At 35.9% G+C, this 10,766-nt stretch overlaps 1 non-coding gene across 1 annotated transcript; it reads right to left on the bottom strand.

The window, feature by feature from the left end:
- Nucleotides 1-9,682: 9,682 nt before the first annotated feature.
- On the bottom strand, nucleotides 9,683-9,755 carry TRNAV-UAC (transfer RNA valine (anticodon UAC)). The gene has a single exon. It is a non-coding gene; the product is annotated as a tRNA-Val (tRNA).
- Between the last annotated feature and the right edge of the window lie 1,011 nt (nucleotides 9,756-10,766).

Genomic DNA, 10,766 nt, shown 5'->3' with positions numbered 1-10,766 from the left:
ATAAATAACTATGGATTTAATTACCCATTGGAACCAGTTCCAATATACAATGTATATATACACACACACACACACAGTGGAACTGGACAACTGGCGGGGTGATTTCTTGATAATTAAATAAATAATAATAATAGCAATGTTTTAATCCAAACATAATTTCAAGTTCATAAATGTGTCTTGAGAAGCAAATAATTATAAAGATTTTCCCCAATAAATATAATACGCCATAATTTAGTGGAAATTAAGTAGATGAGTACAGATATAAAGCAAGAGGTGCAAAACATTCAGGAGGGAATATAAATAAAAAGGTGATCAGCATACCCATGAGACGTACAAAGGGCAAGCAAGTTCGGTAAGAAAGACCAAATCAGATTATGAGAGAAAATTAGCTAAGAAGGCTAAAGTAAAATCAAAGCATTTTTCGTTATGTAGCAAGTAAGAGGAAAGATGACTATGGTAGGATGACTTTAAACGATGCTCATCATAGGAAGGTGACAGAGGCAAAAGAAATAGTTGAGCTGCTGAGTAATCATCCAGGTGGAGATTTTACAGTTGCTGATGACAGAGACGAATATCAAAATTGAGGTAGATGAAGTAGGTGTTCAGCATATTGGAAAATATGAATGTGAACACAGCAGTGGGACTGGATGGCATGTCAGCCCATATACTGTATGAATATGCAAGAAAATGACCATTGCCTCAGATGAAGTTGTTTACTCTAAGTCTCAGCTCTGGCAGGATTCCAGGGCGGTCGAAAGAGAGTAAGATAGTTCCATTGCATAAAGGTGGCTCTAAGACAGCCGTAGCAAACTCCAGACCAATTAATATATCAGGAGTGGTTGTTAAAGTAATTAAAAAGTTCGTTAAAGGTAAATCCAACATTGGGTGGATAGTAGGTGACACAGCATTGTAAAAGGTAGGTCCTGACTTATTCACATTTTATAAAAAAAAAAAAGTGACAGCAAAATTAGATAAAGGAAACGGTTACACCATGATAATGCTGGACTTTGTAAAGACATTTGAAAGAGCAAATGGGAATGGATATGAAGCTAGTAGCATAGATGGGAGTGGGAAAGAGAGACAGTTACCAGAGAATAATATAATATCGAGTGGAATCTAGGAGAATGAGGGTGACTAGTGGAGTACCTCAGGGTTCTGTACTAGGGCCACTACTCTTTAATTTGTATATCAGTGATACTGGTAATGATTTAAGAGGAAATGTTCAGTTGTTTCTTGATGATACAAAACTAGGGAGAGCAATAGTAGATAAAGGTGATGTAGATATTTTTTAGGATGATTTAAATAAATTGGCATTGTAAGCAAAGGATAATGATTGTCAATTTCATGTTGCAAAATGTAAAGTTATGCACTTCAGATTGAAAAGAGTACATATAGTGTATCATATTAATGGTACTGGATTGTAAAAAATTGATAAAGCTGGAAACTTTAGAATAATGGTAGACAGAGAATTGAAGTTCAGAGGGCATATTAGACAAGTTCATAAATCGGTCAAAGGATTACTTGGATGTTGAAAAACACGCTAACAAGTAAATATAGGAAGGTTATTCTCCCTCTTTATGAGGCTATGATTCGGCCGCATCTTGACTACTCTGCACAGATTTGGTACCTAGTTTCTTAGGGATCAGGAGGTGGTGGAGACGATTCAAGACTGACTAAGATGTTGACAGGGCTGTGGAAAGCTCCCTATGAGGATAGATTGAAGGTTTGTGGGTTACAAAGTTTAGTTGATAATTGGAAAAGAGAAGACATGATAGAAACATTTAAGATATTAAAGGGGATTTACAAAAATTGATGAAAAGGAAATTTTTAATTTATGAAAATATAGCTCAGTGGAAGTAGTGTTTGCACTCCTCAGAGCTAAACTGCCCGCTCAATTCTAATCGCCGACTGGAGGAACCTTTTCTAAGCTTTTTTCGACAGGTTCTGAGTTAGTCGATCTCTGGCAGCAAGCAGGTTTTTCTGCCAGAAACTCGGGTTTTTCGTCACGTAAACTCAATAAAATCGACGGTAGAATCCACACTATTTCAGAAATTAAAACATTGCGTTAGGGTTAGTGACCAGGAGATGGGGGTAATTGTTAGCTGTCACCTAACTGCATGCTGCTTAAATTAGTGATACCTTTGGTCAGCTATCGCTGATTGACTACTAGTGGAGATTGAACTGCCTACTCATATTGGAAATCACACAAATAACGAAAAACATAGCGTCAAATACACGATAAACATAATATATTGACATCCAGATAAAAATCCACTGAGCTTTATGCACGAATTAGAAGCATGGCTATGCAGCATTGAACCACGTACAACATATCGTCTCATTCTAATAGGAGACATTAATATAAATACTCTTGACAAACCCTTCTGCAACTACTAACATATACTACTTGATATACTAAATCAATAATTAATACCAAAATCGGCGATCGCTACTTTCTCTCAGCTTCGTTTCTTATCCCCCCGTCCTCCTCCCCCAACGACGTAAAACACTACAAAATTCCATCACATTAAAGAGCATCGTCGACAATCATATAAAAAATACAGACTAGAATTACCTACTCAAAATAAATGATCCTGTAATTTTATATGAGAGCTTCCAACTAATGTTCACTGAAATATACAAAGTCTGCACAAACAAGGCAATAAAGAGGCGATAACCCATGGATAATTGGCGATATTCTAAACAGTATTACTGTAAAATAAAATGTATGGAAAAGATCAGGGCCGTCGCCAGATTGGATCGCTCCCTGAGGCAAACAATTAAATATCTCCCCTGATGGATTACAAGACAAAAATATAAGAAAATCTCCAATTGCTACTTTGTTTTTACAAGAGAAACATTAATGTAAAACGATTACATAATAATATTAATTAAATGTTTGTTTTAGGGGATATTGCACAATAAAACTGTTTATAAGCTATTATAATACAGCTATATTGCCTGCTTCATATGTTTATAAGTGTTTATAAGCTCTTCTAAATTTAAATTATAAGCTATGTCCGCCTCTATCGATATAGTTGCTAGACCACCCAATCTTTCTTGGTTCATTGCTGTTCGCAAAGAATTTTTAATCAGTTTAAGCTTGGAAAAACTTCTTTCCGCACTTGCTACGCTAACAGGAATTGTTAGCGTAGCAACGGCTTCTACCACAATATGGCTGAACGAGTGCCCTTATTAAACCGCACTGTGAGGCAGGCTGCCTTCATGCTACACCCTGTCGACGGTACTGGAAAAGACTAAAAAAGTCACCTAGTAACACTCATTTACAAACATTATACAAAATCAACAACAAAAATTTGTAGGGGAAAAAAGACATTACTACTACTTTCAAAAATTTACGGAATGTAATGACAATATGAAGCAAACATGAGCTACACTTAACGAATTGCTAACTCGATAAAAGAAATCTTCAACACAATATTTTAACGCAAAAACTTCGGTCAAGATATGAACCAAGGGAACTAGCAGACTCATCAGTGGCAGACGGTGAAATTTTAAGCGGGGGTGCTGCCTATACAAAATAAAAAAAAATAATTATGATTTTTTCCTAATCAGTAACCAATTTATTAATAAATAAATCTACGGATTTATTTCACCGGCCGCCACTGAGACTCATTCAACCACGCTTTCACAAACAACATCACAGAACTCAAAAAGATTATCTATCAACAACCAACAAAAAATTACCAACACAAAAGTCAACAGCAAACCATGTATTTTACACCGGTAAAAAAAAAAAAAAGAAAGAAACTGAAGGAAGCGCTCTTACAGCTAAAACAACCAAAGACCACTCGAGCAACAGACAAAATGAGACTCACAGACCTTTTAATACACTCGTAAACATATTATTCGATACTGGTATCAATCCACAATAACTAAAGATTGGAATCATTACCAATTTTCAAACATGGCAAAAGAAATAATACACAGAACTAGAGACCAATAGTTAACCTACAATTCATCTCCAAAATTCTTGAAACGCTAGACTACAGAACTAATTACAAAAGTACAACATTATGTCACAAAACTAATACGGCTTTCAGAAAGTAAGAAGCACCATCACCTTATTGGAAGATATCGCAAACGCCATAAACAAATTCCACGATAAAAATAAGTATGCTGTCCCAATACTTCTATATTAACCAAAGATTTTGATACACTAGCATATGACATACTGTATATGACATACTACATAGTCGGAATAAGAACACTGCATACCTGGTCCAGGAATTATCTGAAGGGAACACAAGTAACAAAAATAGGCACACATTACAGCCGGGGTATACATATTAAACACGGTATCCCACAAGACGCAATATTATTATCTACTCTGTTCAACATATACATTAACGACGTTCACAACCTGGCCACACGAAGTCAAATATATTAATACGCAGAAGACACCGTGCTACTAGCAGTCCGCACAGATATCAAACACGTTTGATAAACACCGGCCATTACGGATCAAATTCGCATCCTCATACGCTCATACTGTATCATATATTGTAATGGTATTACAATTTTAATACGCACTTCGCATCCATGATAACCTTGACGTCCATAGACGTCTTGGCCGGTAGCATTAAAATGACGATGATCACATTTCTCATAAAAATGGCGAAAATCGAGTTTCGTGCAGTGATAAAATACTTTTATTTGAAGAAGTGGACGGCCGCGCAGATCAAAGCCGAGTTAGATGCAGTTCATGGGGACTCCTCATCAGCATTAAAGAATATACAAGAGAATTAACATTCATGGTATCATTATGGAAGACCTCCGAATGAAAGTGCGGGAGATTGCTGAGATTGCAGGCATCTCAGTTGAACGGGTGTATAATATCTTGCACGAAAAATTGCACTTGAAAAAGCTGTGTGAACGATGGGTGCCACGATTGTTGACTGTCGATCAAAAACGCATGCGAAAAGACATTTCAACCAGTGTTTGGCAATGTTTAATCGCAATTCGCGGGATTTTTTGCGCCGATTTGTGACTGTAGAAGAAACTTGGATCCACTACCACTACACACACCTGAGTCCAAGCAAGAGTCAAAACAGTAGGCAATGCCCCGTGAAAGAGCACTGAAAAAAAGCGAAGACCGTTTTGTCAGCTGGGAAGGTGATGGCCACTGTTTTTCGGGATTCCGAAGGAATTATCATGATAGCCTATTTGGAAAAGGGTGGGACAATAACAGGAGTCTATTATGCGTCATTGTTGAACCGTTTAAAAGAAGAACTGAAGAAAAAATAGCCAAGATTGGCGCACCAAAAAGCGCTTTCGTTAAGACAATGCACCGTCTCACACATCGGCCGTCGCAATGGCAAAATTGCACAAATTGAGGTTCGAATTGGTTTCACATCCACCATATTCTCCGGTAGTCCCGTGCGACACTTAGCCCCCTGTGACTTTTTCTTCTTCCCAAATTTAAAAATTTGGCTCGGTGGGAAAAAATTTTCTTCGAACGAGGATGTAATCAAGGCCGTCAATGACTACTTTGCACAATTTGACAAATTCTACTTTTTAGAGGGGATGAAAAAATTAGAAACTCGCTGGACCAAATATATAGACCTCAATGGAGACTATGTTGAGAAATAAAGGTGATTTTTTCCAAAAAAAAATGTGTTTATTATTATTATTCCTGATACCTCCAAGGAGTCCGAAGACTCATCGTGGGAGGACATCTACAACTGTCTCTGCACCTAACCTCTACTACGAATCATCTCTATCAACGCCATCTGCCGCCCACCTCCAACACCACCACAACTAGTAATTTTTGTCTGTAAATTGCGTGTGTTCTGAAGGGCCGATTTGTATGTATGCGGGATGAAAAACCCGAGTTTCCGGGAGAAAAACCCTGCTACCTCCGTATGAGATCAGCTAACTCACCTTCGATTGAAATCGACCAGATAAAGATTCCTCCCGTCGCGACGAGAATCGAACTTAGGCCAATTCCAATCGAAGGGCGCAATGTACTGTCGTTCTTCCAATTGCGCTACGGAGGCAATCTAAACTTATTTTTTTACTTATTTTTAACTTATTTTTTTACCAAACTCTTCAAACAACCCTCGTACATAATCTGAGGATGATGCCCTCCGCACCACTATCGCTACAGTCACATACATCTTAACAACAAAAAATAATTTCCAATGTCCCGAATTCACACCCGTAACACATGCAGTACCTTGGCCTTTAAGTAGATTGCCACCTTAAATGGACAAAAACATGTAGAATCCCATCTAACATTAAAAAAAAAAAAACCTCATATATCACGGTATTTGCAAATCACTAATCAGCTATAACAGTCTATGCGAACACACCAAACAGCCATCTAACGAAATTAGAAACATTACTTAGGGAAATTGTTTCAACATTGATTTGGAGGCCTCATATACAACAGCAAATAACCGAATCGCTTATAGCGATACACAAGAATCATGAGCATTAAAAATCTGAAACACTACATAATGTTACTAAGGAATTACTTCAACACCTATCGTAACAACAGAGACACGTATTGCATAACACGACCTAGGGATGTAAAGAGTTGTAAACAACAGTACCAGCTTAGTAGGATAAAGTGGGTAGGGATACATGTGACTCAGCCTTTGATGACATCAATGACTCACTAATGCTCTTCTGGAAGAGTGAAAGGAATTACCACAGCAACGTATTAAAACTTAGAGGAACGTTTTCCCAGAAGATTAAAGACTGTGAATCAGCAAAGTGTGGACCAACTCCATATTAATGGCTTCATTTTAGAGTGAGAGCTGGGATGAGCAGGCATCTGGATATTTTTGATCAGATAGTGTATTTAATAATTATCAGAGTTACGTATTTGTTTTGATTACCAGTTTCGCACCTGTCTTTCTATCAAAGACAGAAAATTACCAAGCATAGCTGAGATATTATTGTTTATGTGAAACATAACATCCGTACTATTTCACATAGCGTTATTTTCGAATTTGCTCTGACAAGAAACAGAACAAATTTTGTCGTTTGTTATTAAAGATGCATAGTAAAAGAAAAGTTTTCTATTATTCTGTTTTCTATTATTTTGATCTGTTTTATTTTGTTTTACTTGCAGCAACGCCGTACCGATGCAAGCATTTGAAACCAAATCTGACTGAACTGGTTGGTTATTCGTTATTCCCATAGCCTCCTATATCTGTATCTTTGAAAAAACCCAAGATTCCTGAAGGGAAACCCTGTTCAATGTACGAAACTGGATAACTCATCTTCTTTTGAAAAGTTGTGATAAAGGTTCTTCGCGTCCTAGACGGGATTTGAACACAGTCTTACAATCAAAGGATTTCTTCGAAACCTACTGGGGTAAGGATGATATTTTGATTTATTAATGTATGAAAATAAAGCTGAACGGTATTTGACACTTAAGTGTCATGGATTCCTAGCTGTAGAATATAAAGTGCCAGTAGTCTGTGATTTGAGACCCCTTTATTGCATCTCATTCCCATTCTTCTACTTCTCTTCCATCCTTAAGAACAGAGGCGTAGCTAGGGAGGGGCGAAGGGTCGGTCTGCCCCTGGCAGCACTGTGAACCTTTTTGAACTTTTGCAGTTAATTCTAAAATACAGTCTGGAGAACTCATTACCAAATATTGTAATACTACTGCGAATTTTCTTCACAATTGCTGTAAGTGTTGCTAGTTGTGAGAGGAGTTTTCTAAATAAAATTGATTAAGAATTACCTACATTACTATGAAATAGACTTCGTCAATGTCATCGACGATTTTGCTAACGGAAAAGCAAGAAAAATAACATTTTTGAATGTTGAAATTAAAGATTTAGTTCAAAAATAAACATAGTGTTTAATTTATTTCCCTATATACGTCGTTTTGACTTTTTGTAGTATTTTTGGTGTGTATTGAGAGGGGCGGCAAACTCAGGGATCGCCCCGGGCGGCAAAAGCTCTAGCTACACTACTGCTTAAGACGGATTAAGTCCTATGTGGATAAGAATCTTCCCCGTTCTGTCCAAAGCAAGCTTTCATATGCCAACAGCTTTGAAAGTCTAATGCAGTTCTAAGGACTTTATGTTAGTGTTAGCCTAGGTCTTGTATCCTCCATAGTGCCTTCAAATACCAGGCAGGGAAGTATGTCCAGTTCCATTCGCACCATGTGATCAAACCAACAGAGTTGATGTTTTTGACTGTGGTAAGAATTGTTAAGTTAGGGAAATTCAAATCTTGCAGCATTTGTGCATTAGTCTTATGTTCCATCCAATGAGTTTTTTTGATTATTCTGAAGCATTTCATTTCAAAAGCCAACAGTTTCCTCTCTGCTCATTTTTTAAGGTCCAAGTCTCTGCCACGTAGAGAGCTGTTGGTAGTATTATACTTTGGTATAATTTTATTTTTAGAGTTGTAAGAATTTTGTTGTTTTTTCAAATTTTATTAAGTTCGTTCATCATTGGCCATCATGCTATGGAGAGTCTGTTTTTTTTGTTGCTGTGTCGTTTAAATAAGATGTCAAATATGCTCCTAGGTATATTAAAAGCATTAACTTGTTCTACCTCTTCCTGATTAAGTGTTATCTCTATATCATTTCCATTATAGGAGATATAATGCACCAATTTTGTGTTAAACAAGAAACTGATTTGAATGGTTACTCCACGTTTATTGTTTATTATAAATAATGTCTATTCAATACCATTTATTTTCTTCAATGAACATTGGTTGCTTGTAATGTGTGAACTAAATGCAAATAGTGTATACGCCTCAAAGTAATTACACTGTTGATTAGTGATATATAAAATAATTTATTTAATTTATTTTCTTCAACCATATGTTCATGCTACTTGAGAAATAAATCCTCGATTTTTCCCTTTCGCCACTGACAGATTGGTCAGAGCGAAAAATAATGAATTTTTAATAAGTATTATTTCTGGGAAAATTCCCATGTTGCTCCTCTAAAATAAACTATTATTTTAATGGCTAATATAGCCTACTTTCGTTTAATAAGTGCCCCCCTTTTTTTACAATGTCATTAGCTCTTTATTCAAATCTTAGGACATCACTTTATAAAACTAATATATGAAGAATAATATAGGAGGAAAATTCGGACATACCCTTTTTGGATGCTGTTTTCTGTCTCCTTATCCCAGCGATATGCATTTATCTGTTGTTAAGCTGTTAAAGGAAGGGGTGTTTGGGAAAGTGTAGGTAAAGTAATGTGGGGAAATTATTTGAATTAATTCAAATATTTCTTCCACATTACTTTACCCCCACTTTCCCAAAATATATTATTTTTCTTATATTAGTTTATAACACTTCAGTGATGCCCAAAGATCTGTGTAAAGAGCCAATGACATTGTATAAAAAGGGGCACTCCTAAACGAAAGTAGGCTATATTAGCCATTAAAATAACAGTGCATTTTTAATTTATTAAACGAAAACTGCTGAAGTAATGAAATGTTTATAATTAGGAAGTCTGGTATATTGAGGATTTTTTTTTAAAAATGCAGTTTAAAATCTGTTTTTTTATTTTTATTTTTATATTATTTCTTCTTAATCTAAGAATAAATCTGAATAAGGCAAAAGAAAAAAAAAAAACTGTGCCATAACTGATGTATATTCTTACTTTTGTTTTTTATTTTATTTTATTTTTTTTTCAAGTCTAAGAAGGAAGGAAATAAAAGGGAAAAAAACATGGTTCCGCCCGGGATCGAACCGGGGACCTTTTGCGTGTAAAGCAAACGTGATAACCGCTACACCACGGAACCTGCTGAAGTGTTTTTCCTCACTAGCCTTGTTTTCCTAAACGCGTCACGTGAATTTTGAACAAGGTTACTTGCGAGTAGTTGAAACGGCGATCCAAAACGCGTAAGACTGACTAGTGACAGCTCTTACTAAAAATATTTCTGTTACAATTCGCTGCCTGCCAGCTGTAGGTAGAATATAAACGTATCCTGTAATCCTTTGCGTAATAGCTCAGTGAAGCTGTGTAAATTCTTGTGCTGCTTTTTTTTTTTTTTGGGGGGGGGGGAGGATGAGATGGATAGCGAAATCGTTCTAACTGTCCGATTTGCAAAAAATGTAGTCGAATCATTTCTTTAATCCTTACAATTTAAAAAAATCATTCTGTGATAAATTTCCATGTATAAATTTAAATAACCGAAAACTTTTTTTCAAATTTTTATTTTATTAGGTAAACCAATAAAGTAAAAATGATGAATGAGAAATTCTTCGCTTCAGAATTACATAGCTCTTTACGCTGATTTCGTTTTCTCTCAGGTTAAAACTATATCGTATCTAAGTGTAACTTTGAAGAGACTGAAGGACTTCATTTTGGAGTTTAATATTTTTATGATTAATATTTAATATTTTAAATAATTTTACGATTATGATTTAATATGATTAGTATCAATATTTTAATATTAATATTAATCATAATTATTCATAAATCCCATGTCTCCAAGCAATACAAAAAAAAAAAAACGTGATGAAGCCATGCCTACATAGTTGTAGTGTTTTCAACCACACATTTCAACCATAAGAGCTTTCTCGTTGGAGGATATTTTATCTTTCGTTGTGTATATTAAAAAATTCTGAAGAGCTTGGATAAAAAGTTCTCATTTCCTTTTTTATTTTTTGTTGTATACATCAGAGGCGTGGGGCGCAGGGAGCGGTCTGCCCCGGGCGACACTTTGAATTCTTTTGAATTTTTGCAGTTAATTCTAAAATACAGTCTCGAGAACTCATTTCCAAATATTGTAATACTACTGCGAATTTTC

Source organism: Typopeltis vanoorti, chromosome 11 (assembly GCF_054136105.1).
Source record: "Typopeltis vanoorti isolate ZY-2024b chromosome 11, IOZ_Tvanoo_1.0, whole genome shotgun sequence".
NCBI lineage: Eukaryota > Metazoa > Arthropoda > Arachnida > Uropygi > Thelyphonidae > Typopeltis > Typopeltis vanoorti.
This window is presented reverse-complemented; position numbering and strand designations above follow the sequence as displayed.